The sequence below is a fragment of the Bombus fervidus genome, chromosome 15, assembly GCF_041682495.2.
Source record: "Bombus fervidus isolate BK054 chromosome 15, iyBomFerv1, whole genome shotgun sequence".
Lineage (NCBI taxonomy): Eukaryota > Metazoa > Arthropoda > Insecta > Hymenoptera > Apidae > Bombus > Bombus fervidus.
This window is the reverse complement of record NC_091531.1, coordinates 9,866,759-9,882,542: the sequence shown is the minus strand read 5'-3', so window position 1 is coordinate 9,882,542 and position 15,784 is coordinate 9,866,759. Positions and strand designations below refer to the sequence as shown.

The 15,784-nt window shown below is 41.7% G+C and overlaps 1 protein-coding gene across 9 annotated transcripts in view; it reads left to right on the top strand.

Moving 5' to 3' along the window:
- The window catches only part of Heph (polypyrimidine tract-binding protein 1 heph), a 432,396-nt gene that overhangs the window by 129,812 nt on the left and 286,800 nt on the right, over nucleotides 1–15,784 (top strand). The window contains exon 2 of one of the 9 annotated variants that reach the window (XM_072018571.1): nucleotides 10,394–10,446. The exons of the other annotated variants lie outside the window; for them this stretch is intronic. The gene's annotated coding sequence lies outside the window, so the exon portion shown is untranslated. The remainder of the gene's footprint in view (nucleotides 1–10,393; nucleotides 10,447–15,784) is intronic. 9 annotated transcript variants of the gene reach the window in all.

Genomic DNA, 15,784 nt, shown 5'->3' with positions numbered 1-15,784 from the left:
TTTAATCGGAGTTGGTCAATTTCCCCCGCTGTCTGTTCTTTCTCGTTCGCATACCAGAGACTCACGGCCAGATAAGTTCGGTTAACTGAGCGTTAGTTGAAATTTTGTTCGAACAAATGAAGTTCTACTTTACGACCCTAATAGCCTGTAGGAGAGGTTTTGAGTCCTCGAAATCGCGAGTCAGGGACCCGACCGATGGAACTTCAAATCCGGTCCGCCCCACAGATTCTTGGTTGTACATAATATATATCGTAGAGGAAGGGTAAGAATATTAAGGTCCAGCCTGGACGATCTCTGCCTTTGATGGCTAAGGATGCTAGAGGTTGCTCGACATAGGAATTGATAAAAGTGGTTGGACTTTCTATAGATACGCTGCGAAATATTACGAACTGTTTTGCGTTAAATAGAGGAACAGAAAATCCTGAACCGCGGCGGATGGAACGTCATGAAAGCGGCCTGGCAGCGATACTAGCGCCACGCGTTCGTTACTAGCGCGGAACACCGATAAGCCCCAGTCCATTTAATTTCATCGGCGCCCGGAACGTTTTCGGATTTAATGAAATTAATGCCGGTGGAGTCGGGGCGCGATTAATTCATGCGAAACGTAACCGCCGCGCCTACCTACCCGGCAACGAGAGAGCCGCCGACCACAAAGCTAGGAAACGGGCTCTGCACAAAACCGCGTAATAAACCGTCAGTGGTACGCAAACGTCTTCCATGAAGATAGAAGTGGCGAGGTCGGTCCATTAAGCTTCCCGGTGCTGTTTCCGCTATGTACCTGCGTTCGTTCTGTATTTTGTTCTTCACCTGGGATTTTTCCAGCCTTCAGGTTAGACCAAGGTTTCTGTCAATGGCGCGCGCGCGCGCGCGAGAGAGAGAGAAAGGTATCCGTGGTTTCATTCCCTTTTTTTTTAACCCTGCTGTGTTCTTTCGATCAATTTCGATGCAATTATATATTTCTGACGTTTGAAAAGACTATAAACAAACGTTAAAGCGAAAGCAACATGGAAATGTAAAAATTCCGAGCTCGTACCAGGACATGTCTATTTTTTACATTTCATAATCTTTAAAATTACTACGATAAATGGTATTGGTGCGAACTAATACAAAAGAGATAAACTAGTAAGGGTATCGTCTTATTCGTTTATCGAATACTCGTTGCCCGTCGTGTGTAATATTCATTAGCTGAATCGAAGCGATGACCATAGAAGAAAGCACCGTTAGATAGTTCACGCAGCTATGAATGATTTTACGCACTAGCACATATGTATCGGTTGAACGACGAAGCTCGACCCGAGGACTAATCAGTCATTTCCTTCGTTGGAAAGAACCGACCGAAATATATCATTGGATATAACTGTTCCCTTCGACAAGAGGCTTCACGAATGACGTGGCCATCGCGATCGTGCTGTAACCGCCGCTTTATTGGCTACTAAATATTACGTATCGTCTATCGAACTATCGGCTTAAATAATGAAAATTGATTTTGTATGATATAGAAGTAGGCAAAAGCTTAATAAACAATTATCGTAGCCACCGTAGAGATCGCACCAGGCAACAAATCTAATGTGATAAAAAATCTAGGAAGAAAGGCCTGCGGCAGAAACAGCGAAACTGGGCTGGTGGCGTTCCAATCGGAAGAATCTCTAGCAAATTGGCACACAACACGCGAAGTAACAACAATGGTTAAAGCTCGGTGAACGATGTTGCTAGAGAATTTCACGCGGAAGAATGGGCGCAGGGTGGGCTGGTCGATCCACCAAGAATAGGTTTTTACGGCTAACATTCGCGGCCCGCCGCGCCGCGAGAATTATTTACTCGCGCCGCGTGGCAGAAATAGCGCGGCCGGAAATTTATTTATCCACTGTCCCCGCTGTGCGCGGCATCCGCGACGAAAATACTATTTCCTACGGAAAGTCGATTGTCGTATGCCATCCGCGTATGCTCTCGGAAGCTACGTTCGCGTTTACTCTCAAGCGTTTTTATTATTGAAGTGGGTTTTAGGTGAATCGTAGGTTCACGTGAAATGGATTTTGTGAATTAATGCTGGTCATTTACCTCTCGGAGAATACTGGTCACGCTAGAACAGCGTAGTAGACTTATTTATACATATACATCAGGTTGAGTAACAGGTTCAAGTCGTGTTTTCTCAAAAGAGCCCACTAAATGTACTTTCGTACGAAATCTATCTGGTCTAAATTATAATATGTATCTTTTGTTAAAAAAAAATTAAACGCGTGCATTTTTCCATTTTTCGGGTTGTTTCTTTAACGTTACTCCGAATGCTCGCCTCGATATACATTCGATATGATGTTTGTTTTTAAAATTACAAACAGTTTGTGTATCGACCGTTTCGTTGTATTTTACGATATTCCATTTTCTTTTAATGATTTTCCAATTGATTACCCCAAAGATTATCACCAAAGAATAGGAAAAAATTCATTCGTCAAGAGTGGATTCGAGAGTGGGACGGTTTGACCCATTTAAAAGTGCATCGATCCCTTTTAACTGGTAAAAGGGTGGTGACGCGGCGACTGGCAGTAGGTGTCAGGCAAATTCTCGTGGAGAACGGCAACGTCGCCCGACAATTGGCAATTAGCCGGTTGGAGCCGCCGCGCCGGGTCAATTGGACCCACGCTTCCAGCTTGGATTCGCGAGTCCGGTCACGTCTTGCCATGAAATTACTCGTTGGTACACGCACTGCTGCCGTACATCCTCGCTGTCCGAACCCGTCCTTCGTTGCCTCCGTGACTCTCATCCTAGTACACGTGAAATCAAACGAATCTTCGCGCGAAAAACGACGATTTTCATACGAGATCGATTTTCCACGTATTATTCTGGCTTCTATGGAAAATAGAAGAATCGCGTCCCTGTAGGAGTAATTTATCATGGAACGACTTTTTAACGCGAGAAACGACACATTCCTTTTCTACAAAAATCGAAATTGCACCTTTAAGCGAGTAACTCTGCATTTCCGTGTGAAATACTTTGTTTCCATTGAAGAATCGTAATGATTTTTATGAGAAATAGACGAACTGGATTTTTATTAGGACAATCTCGCTACGAAATAGAAACATCGTGCGATATGTCGACCTTTGTACGAGTAATTCCGCTCTGGAACGACCTTTTCACGCGGAACGCTCCGTTTCTGTGAAAAGATCGTGTAACGACTAGGAAAATGAGAAGTCATTGACCTTTAGGTATAGGAGTAATTTTGCAATTAGACGGTGTTTCGATACTAAACACATCGATTTTGTTAAAGGACCTTTAAAAAGACATTTTGCATTTCAATTTTTATAAAAGTCGCGTTGTTATTAAGATTAGGATTCTTCGAGAAAATACGTACTTAATTGCCATGTATCGTTGATAATTTCGTATTTTATTCTCATTTCATGAAAATACGAGTCGAATGAAGAAAGATCGAATCGAAACACGCTTAATGGAATCAAAGGAATCGCGTGTTCTCTATAGCAATCGTTAGTTCCGAGATTATTGGCAAACACAGAGAAGGACACAGGTCGGAACAAGACGTTCACGAGACGATAGTTAATCAGTGGTCAGGCTTTTTGTTCGGTGCAGGACAAGAGCCAGAGAACACAGACATAAGTTTGCCGGTGCACGTTCGTCGCTCGACATATGGCAGTCCTCCAACAAGTGGCAGCGAGAGCCCAGTGTACAAGCTTTATGGCTTCGTGTTCGTCGTCCATTGTCTGCCCTGACGCGTCGCGTTACGCCTGTCCCTTTTGAGAAAATCGCGCGCATTGTTTCGCCCTGTTATTTATGGACTGCCAGTTTTACTTAACTTTATTTGCCTAGATGTTAGGTAGATTCGATGAATCGTAGGAGACGATTGCTACAGATTTGGAATTTGAAACTCGTTACTCGAGATTCGACTTTCAGGTTTCGGCATTCCAAGTTTGGAATACTTGAGATTTGGAATTCGAAGCTATGCGAATATTTCGAATTTGGGATTCGGGATTTGGAATATTTGCAATTGTGCTTTTAAAGTTTGGAACACTTGGAATATGGGATTTATAAATCGAAGAGTGGAATTTGCGAATTAAACGTGGACATTTGACGATCGAAAGTGCGATTTCGGAAATTGAACGTGGAATTTCAAACTTGAAATCTGGTGTCTGCGAGTTAGTACTTGGATATTTGAATTTAGAACCTCGGTTCTACCGATATGCGTGTCGATCGAAATTTTTTAAATTCTAAATCCTGTCTACGATCGATCGATACCAATTGAGAGAGTTAACTTTATTTCATTTAATCTCAAGTAAATGTACAATTTCCCGCGCGACGCACCAACATCCGGCGTGTCCTTCGCCAGAGGACAATCACATCGTCGTTGGTCCCGACGCTCTCAACGTAGTACACGCGATTGTAAGTAAAACATTGACCAGCGAAGGTCAAGGCGAGTGTTCTACCAGTTCCAACAGAGGGATTTCGTAGTCTCCATTGTTCTCGGCAAGCTGCCGAGTCCGGTGATTATCTCCAGACTATCTAAACTCCCCATCGCGTTATGGGAACGTAGGCAGCCAGATCTTTACTATCTTTGTACCAAAGCTTAAAAAGAAGAAAAAAAAAAAAAAAAAGAAAAAAGAGCAAAGAAGAAAGAATTTCCATTTTGACACCAAAAAGTATCACAGATTAATCTTTCAATATGACCATTTAAATTTTTTTCGATTTTTCGGTTAATTTAATTTCTATTTTATTCTTTTCGATTCTTCCTTCGTTCATTCTGCATTCATCGACGAACGAAACATAATCGAATGATTTTTTGGTGCTGTTAGTTTTAGGAATTACGCACCCGTATTTGGCGCGACTAAAAAAATTTAAAAATACATTTTTTAAGTTGTGCCGCTATCGATGCCAAGCAACGATATCATATATTAGACGGTCTAATGTAGCGAAGAATTTTTGCTTGATTCGAACGACCTGTACTTTTGCCGCAGAGTGTACACCGTCACATACTAAGTCGCGATTTGAATTACAATCGGCGCATCCCGGTGTCCCGTCCAGTCGGGTCGCCTCTCGTTAACCGCCCGCCATTCTTATGTAGTTTTATGCTAAATTTCCGCCACCGTGCGTCTCACACCTCTTACATCAATCCCCTTTTCCCATGAAACCACGCTCTCCGCGCCAATTTCTCTCCCGTTGCTCCCTTTTCGTCTCTAAGATCCATTCCTTGTTTTCCATTTCTCTCAACCTCCCTTTTTTCACCAAGCTACTCTTTATTCATCGATTTTCTTTCTTCTTCGTTCTTCCTGTATTTCCGGTTTTATATTATTACGTAAGTTTCTTTTGCCGAAGATATTTTACATCGTTTTATTAATAAGGCATCCCAGATACTTCAACGAAAATGAGTTGTTTAATGAATTAGAAGTTATTATTTGGAATTTTTAATCTCTATTTTCAATTTTATTTATTATCATTGTTGTTATTGGTATTATCATTACTGTTATTCTAATTATCAGAATTGAATATTAAAAAATTTAAAAACGAAAAGTCTTTACATATATCGGAGGTAGCGCAGATACAAGTAGATCTCGTAATTACGAAAACTATTTTTATCCGGTACGTTGCCTCTCGAAGGCAAACCAAAGAATTGGTTTGCCGAAAAAAATGCTCCAAGTCGGTATGGAATTTCTCTTTCTTCGGGCGCTTCCTTACCGCCAGCGAACGAACAAGCATTCTACTTTATCCTCTCGTGGCCAGAGAAACGAAGAACCTCCGTTTGCCGTGGAATCGATCGGAAAAAAGTTGAAAAGTGCCGTCTCTTTCGAAGACTTCGTTCTTCCCCAAGCGAAATGTTTAAATGCCGAAAATATATACTTGCTTAATGCGCTTAGATAGCAGAAAGAAAGAAATCTAACTTTAGATATGCTAGATTTAGTACAGTTGACAGACGTAAATCGTATAGTCGACGAACAAGCTTCCAATTTACGATTCGTCGCTCTCCCTTTTCTTAGTAGCCATCTCCATATTTTGCTGCCTCCGTAGTTTCCTGCGGGATTACATCTGGCATACAGTTAATAACGAGTCTTCAAAAGGTTGACGGTTATGAATAAATTGAAACTTCATTGGCCAGGTTGCAAACTCCATCGGTATGCAAATTTTCTTACGACCAGCCGTGTCCCCTCCATTCGAGACACGATCGTCTTCTCTTTCTTCGTCTTCTATGCTTCGCTCTTGCCGATCTTTTTCTTCTTCGAAGACCGGTGTTGTCCTTCGAACGATTTTATTCGATTCCTCCTTACGGCCACTGTAGTCAGCGGCTCCAATTGCGATTACTTCGGTTAGTCGACATTGGAATTTTGTTGATAAGGCGCGTTGCTTGGCTTACGCTTAACTACGTGTATGGTTATCATAGTTATCCGTGGATGGAACGTGAACGAGCGGAGTTTCGAATTTGAAAGACGAATCCGAGCGTCTGGGATATTTCGGATGACGTTTCTTTGTATCATCGCCAGAATCGCCACAGCGAAGAACTACCTTTTACTAAAATGATCGATTTGTCATTTTTCAACAAGTTTCAATTTTTATTAAAATACTTCTCCGACGTAACGCGCATCTAACACCGACAGCTCTTTCGATTCGTAAGTTTCTACTATAGTTCCTAATTACATGCTACGGTAAAGAAGCTAAATTTATAGTGTATTATAATAAAGTGTCTTTGCCGTATTCTATCTTTATTTATTCTTTTCGTCACGTTCGCTGGCGAGGTAGAAAAATATGCAAACATTTAAATAGCATTTACATGCTTTATTTGCTCGCTCGACTGCCTCGAAGTGCAACGCGATGCAACGAGTCTCTTTGAAGTTTAAGCACGGTTTGGAAGAAACCAGAATAGGCGCGTAGACTCGTAGAAGAAACGCGTGTTTGCATTTTGGCTCCACGGTTTAAAGGAACTATCCTCTCCTCTATAAATAACAAAGCGTTCCAGAATTTAGAAAGTGGCCATTATTTGGTGGAAAGGCGAGAATTTATGATCTCTGCTAGCGAAACGAGGATGCAAATTGTCCTATTAAATGGCCAATTGATGCTGTAAACACACTCTCGCGATGCTTCTTCATCCGCTCTAAAGCTTCTTAGCACATTAATCGTCGTAGAAGTTGTACTATGTTTTTTTTCATGTTCAAAGAGACGAGCGAGACAATTTGATCGTTACGATCGCGAGAAAATGAAGAATCTTTGTTATTTCTTTCCATCTTGCAACGTAAATCCTTTCATCGTCAGAGACACGTGCCTAGAACAAGTTGACTATTCGCAGTGATTTTGAGAAAACGAAGAATTTTTTACTCGAAGAAGTTATTCTTTCGTCTGCATTGGTCGCTCGCCAAACGATGGTACGACAACTTGTAACAAAATTAATAAAATCTCGTCCGTATTTTCAAGAGTAACGCGAAGCAATTTTCCCCTAACTCTGTACCCATTTTCGCGTCATAATCGCGAACAAAATAAGAACACCCTTTAAAGTCTACGCTCGTCTTGCAAAAGGGAGAGAGGAAAAAGGAGAAGAGCACATTCCGATAATTGATAATCTTGCTCTGGCCACGTGAAAACACCGGTGGGTTCATTCGAGAATTAAACTTTGGAGGCAAGATGGCGGTTGGATCCGGGGCCGATTCAACGATCTATATTATTCAAGCGGTAAACGCGGACAATCTCGTTCTATTTTCTTTCGTGGCCCAGCGACGGTAGAGAAATATGAATTATTACTCATTACGGACCCGTGAGCGGCGAATAGAGGCCGACTTGCATGAAAGGTAGCGTTAAAGGGGCGGTGGGTGGGGATGGATAGGCGCGATTATAAGTTGGCGAGATAATGGCGGCGCGGTACTTTTAATTAAAAAGGCTGCCGCCGACGCGAATTACGTTAATACGGCCGGAACTTGCGAAAATTTGTCTCCCTGTGTTTCGCGGCCTGGTGTCCTTCCGTCGTGAATGTCGCCTAGCGTTTCAATTCCGCGAATTTTAGGTTACGTCGTTGAGACGAAGAATAGACACGAGATTGGCGCGTCTTGGGGTTACGTCTGACAGTCAACGCTAGCGAGACCGCAGCGGAGAATAAAACGCGCGGATACCTTGGTCTCTCTTCGTTTGATTCGGCTTTCAAGTCGCCGATGTCTGATTTATTTGTAGTCATTTAGGCGGTATAATTTCCGAATTTTTAACTTGATATAATTTTATTATACTCCGCTCTATCTCGTAGCGAATAAAAATCGTGCTTCAGCTTTTCAGCCAGTTTCATCCTTCTCGTATCACCTGTCTTTCTACGTACAGCGTCACGCAGAAACTGGAGTCGAAGGTTAAAGTTGCAGCTTTCACCTACGACAACTTGCCACTGCCTGTGACTTGCCCTCTGGTCTCTGTACGTCCTCGCCATCTCCTCCGCGACTCGCACGTCTCGTAGACCGTCGAAGCTACTCCCTGTACAGTGGCTGGAAAAAGTATTTGCGTACCAAGTATTTGACGGGAGAAAGTTTAAAGTTGCCAAGTGAATTTGTGTATATGCACCGTGCGTTCTGAACTCCACGTTGTATTTATTCACCGCCCTAGTCAAATACGATTTTGTTTTTTCAAATTCTGTATTCGTGGCAGCGCTCGCGTTTAAACTTTCTCTCGTCCCCTGTATATTAGGAAGCTTCTTAAAAATATCTTGAAAACTGGTCCCTACTTAAACCAGCCTATTTCAAATAAAAATTCCAACCCGAAACATTCGCAAAGATAAAAAATATAATTTTCGTATAGCTGCAAGGATTTGACATCGCAGAAATTAAATATAGAGCCTGATCAAAAGGACGTCTCGTTGAAAAATAAGAGTACTTGAGAGCAAATACTTTTTCCAGTCACTGTAGTTCGGGGAAAAGGAGGAAATTGTCCTGGGAGCGTGTGCGCGCGGGACAAAGGGAACGCTTCCGGCTAGGAGGGGTACAAAGTGTGCGCAAGTTCTCCTTCTTTTCACTCTGTTCTTCTAGTTACCCCGTCTTGTCTGACGGTTTTCGGTTAGGGAACGAAGACTCGTTTTTCTTTCCTCGGAGGGCGTTCTGACGTGGTTGCTCGTTAGGGTAATGGCCGGGTTGCTTTGTGGCCTGTAGATTTCGGGGTGAATCGCTCGGGGTGGAAGTTTTCGGAAAGGGGTTGCCGACGCTGGAGATAATAATCGGCGGAAGATGTTGTTTAGGGATTGAGGAAGTTGGGGTTTTTTTTTTTTAGGTATAATGGGGGGTGATGTGCATTATGATTGTTAGAGTGCGTTATAAATTACGCGTTATTTTGCACGATGTTTTATATTCTGTATCCTATACCGTATTGTATTCGACATGTGCTCGGGGATAAAGGTAGCGGGAAAACAGCGATGATGGAGGTTAAGTTGAAGAAATCGAATTTGGTATATACGTATGATGATATGCATTATGGCACTTACGTCGCGTTTTGTTGTACAGAAATCTTATAACGAAATTGAAAGAGAATTTACGCGATGTATCTCAGAATTTAGAGCCCGAAATTTTTATGATAAATAATCTTCCGATACGATGTTAAATGAGCTACGAATTTTCCAAACAACCTAAAGACCGCTGTCTTTCTATTTCATTTAAAAGTTATTGCTAATGAAAGATTCATTGAAATTTGACTCCATTCGCTTATCAACGCATCGTAGTTTTACGTATTATTCGTAATACTTTTCGTTGTTATTTCGTTCGTTGTTATTTATCGGTTAATACCGAACGTCCGATGAATTATGAACAGCGAGCGTGGCCGTACCGTCGACTCTGAACGGTGAATTCCGGTTGGCCGGAGATTTTCATCGCGTTTTATTTAACAGGCTGACGCACGTGCGGTGGCTGCTTCTTGCGGCACGTTCGCGACACCCGTTGACACCAGGCTGGCCCTGGTTTTGATAAAACACGCTCCGGAAATTTCGGCACCTGTTACGCGCGTGTAATGGCGCCCGGCGACATCGATGTCGCACCGTTTTACCCCCCTTTCGATTAACATTCTGTCTATTTAGTTCTTTCACCGCTGCTCCCCCCCCCCCCTCTCTCTCACTCCCGACGCTTCAACGATTTTGGAAATTGTGAAATTTATTTGGGTTTTACGAAATTGCAAATAATATCGTTTTACAGTATGATACTTTAAACGACATAACGCGCGATAGTAAGATATTGGTACACCGTTTCGTCGACGATACGAGTATCGTATTTCGTTAATTGAAATAGAATTTTCACTCGTTATTTAGCAAATATTCAAAGCAACGAATCGAAGAAAAATTGTCACCCGTTAAAATCTGTTGAAATTCTTTGGAAAAACGAAAATTAGTTATTGGTACGCTATTTTGCATATAGTTCCCGGTGGATTCTAACTTTCTGCCTTTTCTGTGTTTCAGGTGAGTTTGCTCCCCGTTTCCTGAGCAACCCAAAGACCTTTCGCGGCGAGTTGGTGAGTTAAGGTTAAAAGTTTCGTAAGAATCCCTGCCGTTAAGGGATCGACGGAGGGTCTGATCGAGCATATTCGCGTATATCACCGTAAACACGACCCTTCCAGTGTCTATGAAGAAGAATCGCCCCTCTAATGATCCTGGCACGTAAAAACTAGGTCGACGACTCAAACACGAGAACAACTATGGTCATAAGCCTGCGAATTAAAAATGAAAAAAAGTTTCGGTATAGGAATCGGTAGATCACCAGTTGCCATTAAACGACTATAATACAAAGAGGGAATTTCGAATGTTATCAGAACGTTCGTTAATTAAACCTTCGTTCGAATCTACGGTGTACGCGATAGATCGGTGTAGCTACTGAAAGACAATATCGATTTTAAACGGAGAGGTATCGAGTCGCAAGAAACGTCGTGTTTTATCTTACTGTAGATAAACGCGCGGGATTATGTTTCGCTGATACGTTCGTAGGTACTTTTCCCTTTGTTTCTTAAAGAATATCCTGTCGATACAGCGTCTGTGTAACGTGCGTTCGAAGCAATCGGATCCGTATTTTTCAAAAGCATTTGTCAACTATACGACGAACGTGTCGTAAACGCGAGGAAACGTCAAAGGTGGTTTTCAACTGGCAAAAAATTCGACGATGGTAATCAAATAGAATCAACACCGAGCCAGTCCTTCACGTTCGAAACCTCGACAATTTTTTGAAAACGCGATCCAGAAGATAGTTGAAAAATGGAAAAAAGTGGTAGGAAGCGCCGGTCGATTCAAACTAAAATAACGAATTTGTTTCATCGAAGGTTAGAGTCGAAACGAAAGATTAAAGCGAATTATTTTATTTTCGGACGGAGAGCGTTAACGACGTATCGTCAAAAATTCCGTGGGTTGTTTAATTCGGCCGCTGTAGGTTAATTAATTGTCGTTAATTAGCGCGGCTCTTTTCTCGCGTTACGCTAATAACGCCATGGTAATGCCGTTTTTTAATTACGCTCTATTACGCCACCCTTTTATTACGTTCCCTGGCGCGACCCGTTTCGAAACATTTAATTAGCCCGGCCGTCGAACGCCACACCAAATTGCCCCGTGAAAATAGCCAAGGTGCCATCACGACACCCTGGATGGGATGCTTGCTTTCTCCTCGCCTTTCCCATTCGAGAACCGATATTTCCGCTCTCTGACGGCCACGTTGTCAGCTTCTCGTCCACGTCTATGACCAAATGTTTCCACGTATCTGTTTTCTTTAGGATATTTTTTCCACCAGATGATGCTCGGATATCGCTAGACTTTGCGCGGTTAGTTGTGTTTCATTCCGTGTAACGTGGCAAAGTCGGACATCTCTTCGACATTGTTATTTCGATATTTTGTATTTTTCTTATTTCGGCTATTGAGTTGGTTTATTCTCGAAGAAATATCTTTTGTAGTTAGATTTTATCGGGTTATCGCGTTTAAAGTTAAAGATTGTTCTTCTTTTTTTCTTTTTAATTTTCCTATTTTGCAACGAATCGATTTAGGAGAAATACTGATATATAATACAAAGGTTAGAGTAAATTTGGTGGTTATTATTATTCGTTAAAAGACACTTTTTCTTCTCATAACTCTTTCAATTCACGGAGAAAGAATATTCATAGCTTTGACAATCGAGTATAACTGAACGGTGGTTGAATCCAAATAGAACTATTTAACGTAAATTTGAAATAGGGAAATTCTCATAGAGGAAAGATAATAATTGTTCTCCATGAAGTTATCTTATAAATGCATTATTTCAACTTCCTTAAACTTCTTTTAAGAATCCTTCCCCGCGGAAAAAGCCTCGAATAAAGAATTTTTTATCTTGTGTGTACGTGATACAGGGAACATTCGGTAAAATTACGATAGAATACGCGTACAAAACGGAGGTGCTTTTATGAAGATTGCTAAATAAAGAGTTTTCCATGATGTGACAGAGGAATTGTAATAAAATTCCCTTTCTACCACGACGCACGAACAAAATGGAAGGCCCTCCATTCTGTTACAAAGGTCACGCTAGTAACATTTTCTTTATTCTTTTTACTTATCCGTCGACCTATGTTTCAGTCTGTAACTTGAAAAACAAGGACAACGCTAATTCTAATTCTCTCAGTCTAGTGGCAAACGATGCGAGTTTTGAGCCACGCATTAGGCAGTCTGTTGTTACAATTCGATATTCGAAGAAGAGTCGTTTTAAAAATTGCTTTTTTCTCTGACATAATCCATATTGGACTCGCAAAGGAAGGATCCCCGACCCAAAATTAACTCCCGAAATCATAGCTCGCTGTAACATCGGTAAGTTCTTTTTACCAAACGACGGAAATTTTTTTTTCAATTTTTTACGGTTTGTATAACGCAAAATAGAAGAATAGCTGGATTTTCGGGGGCCAATCTCGCCGTCCCTTCCCTCGTCTGTTCAACGCATGGCTAATTTTTTTCTTTTCGTTTGGTTCAACGCTGTTGATATTCTAATTCGCGAACGATCGTAGAATTAACGGTCGTCGCGGTGGAGAAAAAGAGAAGGAAAGAGATGGACTGGCGTACGATTGGGAAATCGATGGGGTCGTGTTGCCGGTGAAATTCTAAATAACCGATTGCACCCCAGAGAATCAACCACCAGGCGATTCGTTTGCCAACCTCGACGAAGAGGAAACGGCGTTACCCGTTCGCAAAACGAAATTGTTTTGCTGCTTTCGTCTCATCCCCTCGGTTCTCACTTTTCCGTAAATATTTATTCCCCCTTTTCGCTCCTAATTCTTTGTTTCTTCTCGGTTGTTGAATACTAGCATTTGTCGTTTACTATAAAGATCTTGTCGTATCGTTGGCGCGAAGAGAGAAGCTTTGCTAAGCCGGTCGATGAATTTTGATTTTCTCTGTCTTATATCTTATCTCGAATATATTTTTTCTTATTTCTTTGAATTATAATAAAAAAGAAAAGCCAGCATCAAGCAGTCTCTCGTGTACTTCGTTAACTAATAATAAAAGTTACGAGTCTTTTATCGCGAACGTATATTTAATAAGAAATTAGTATACAGCACGAATAGCCACGTAAAGCGTATAATAAAAGTCAAGCATGATTTGACCGAGTATCGAGATTCCTTTATCCTGTACAAAGTTCGCTGGTAGTGCACTCTGCCAACGATATTATGTCTCGTAAACGCATCATTTTCTCCCAAGTTTCTCGAGTATTCGCGTAAGTAGTCGGTTGCTGTAAAAAGACGTCGTAAGACACGTACTGTCGGCTCCGATACACCTGCAACAATATTTGATCAAGATTTCGTACGATTTAAAGTCTACGTACGGAACAACGTTTAAATACATTTTCAAACTTTTTTGATTTCAAGTGGAATAAGAGTCGTCAATGGAACAAGGATGGAAAGAAGAATGGAAACTATACGAGTCTATGAATGCATCAAGGCGATCGCGACAGTCTCCTAACGTTATCGATATAATTTCAAAATGGTTCGCGTGACGCAGAAAATGCGTTCGTAAAAGACGTGCGTAAGCGTCGGGGTACCTTGGCGTATATTAGTTAGGTACATTAGCGATCTCTGTTTCGGAAATTCAGTCACCACGATCGCAAACAATCGCGACAGGTGGCCCTTTGTCAGAGAGAGGGGAACGTTGTCGTCCCGTAGTCGAGCGCGAGCGCATGCACGCGGTATTTATCTGGCGGAAACCGTGGCCATAACTTCGTTTCCATGGGAATTGTTTGGCAACAGGTGGGGAAAATTTCCACGCACAGGCCAGCCTGCACAGCCTCGTTTTGTCGTTCCAACCCCACCGAACGCTCCCTCTCCCTCTCCCTCTCTCTCTCTCTCTCTCTCTCTCTCTCTCTCTCTCTCTCTTTCTCGTTCTCGTTCTCTCGCTCTCTCGCCGCCCCTCAGCCATCCTCGCTATTTCCCCCACTACGCCCCGCTACGAATGGAACAATTCTGTTTTCCACCTTACCCCCTCCGTTTTCTATTCACGTAATTTCGCTACTTTTGCAAATTGTACGGCAGATGTATTTGTTGCGTTCGAAAATTTGGATAGAGTCGGAGAAGTGACGAGAAAAAGATCGTCGGAAGAATTTCTTTCGGTTTGGTCTTTCTAGGACGCGGCATTTTCAGGGAAGAAAGATCACAGTCGTGCAGAATTAATGCTCGTTTTTGCTCCTCGAAGAAGACGGAGAGGATTCCAACTTGCACGATCAGGAAATTAACTTATCTCGTTTGTCTTGTAAAATTTTATAGATCCTTTATCTCATGAAAATTAAATTTAGTAAGTAAAAGTAGCAAAATAAGAAAAGCAAATTAAATTTGCAAGTTTCGATTAAATTAAAAACCAGTCGGAATTTCAAACTATCCGTAGAATTTCCTATTTTTGTAACTCGGTGTAAAGACCTATCTTTAAAAATGGCTATTTTAGCTTCTACCGACGAACAATTAGCATTTATCGGAAACGCGGTGGGATCGGAAAAGTTGAAAGAAACGAGCGCAAAGACGAAAACGTGACAGCTTTCCGTTTCCATCCGATCCACGGTTACGAGGATAACGTTTTCAGATGATTTCGTTCGCAAGCAGGTCTAGAAACGGCCACCTTTTAGCATTCTCGTTTCTTTCTTCATTTTTGACGCTTCGTGTACCTGCATGTATACGCGTCACACCTGCAAGCGTTTCTGATACAAAGTACACGCATAAAACGAGCGAATCCAGCCAGAGGCGGTCTCCGTATATTGCACCCCCGCGGATCGTCGCCGACATCGACGCGACGACCCTTGTACCGTGACTCTGATCTTCGACGCGATCACCAGAGAGCCTTCTAATTAAAATCTCGGAACTTTTTCCGTCCCCTGACGCGTTTCCACCTCGGTGAACAAGATCTGTGAACAGGGGACGAAAGGATCAAGGGTTCAGGGGTGGGAATAATTGAAATCGTTCAGCCACCCCTCGCGCCAGCAATTAACACACCCGACTACTGGGTGCCATCTACGTGTCTTTTTTCTTTCTTCTTTTTGTCATTTCCATCTTTCTCGTTCGAAAGGTTTTTTTGGCTTTCGCTCGACTGTATCTGCTGAGATTTATTTAATTTTTAGGGGCGAAGTAGAGACGTTGGGCCTTTTTCCTTTCAACTTGTTTGAAAAAATTAGCATCTTTTGTATGTTAATATCTTTTAAATATATTTACCATATATTTATAATATTTTTTACTTTATTCGTAAAATTAGTACCTCTTTTTTTACAAGATTTTGTTATTTATAATATTATACATACATATATATATATATATATATATATATATATATATATATATTCATAGAAGAGTAATAAAACTCTGGTGAGAGCAGGGTATC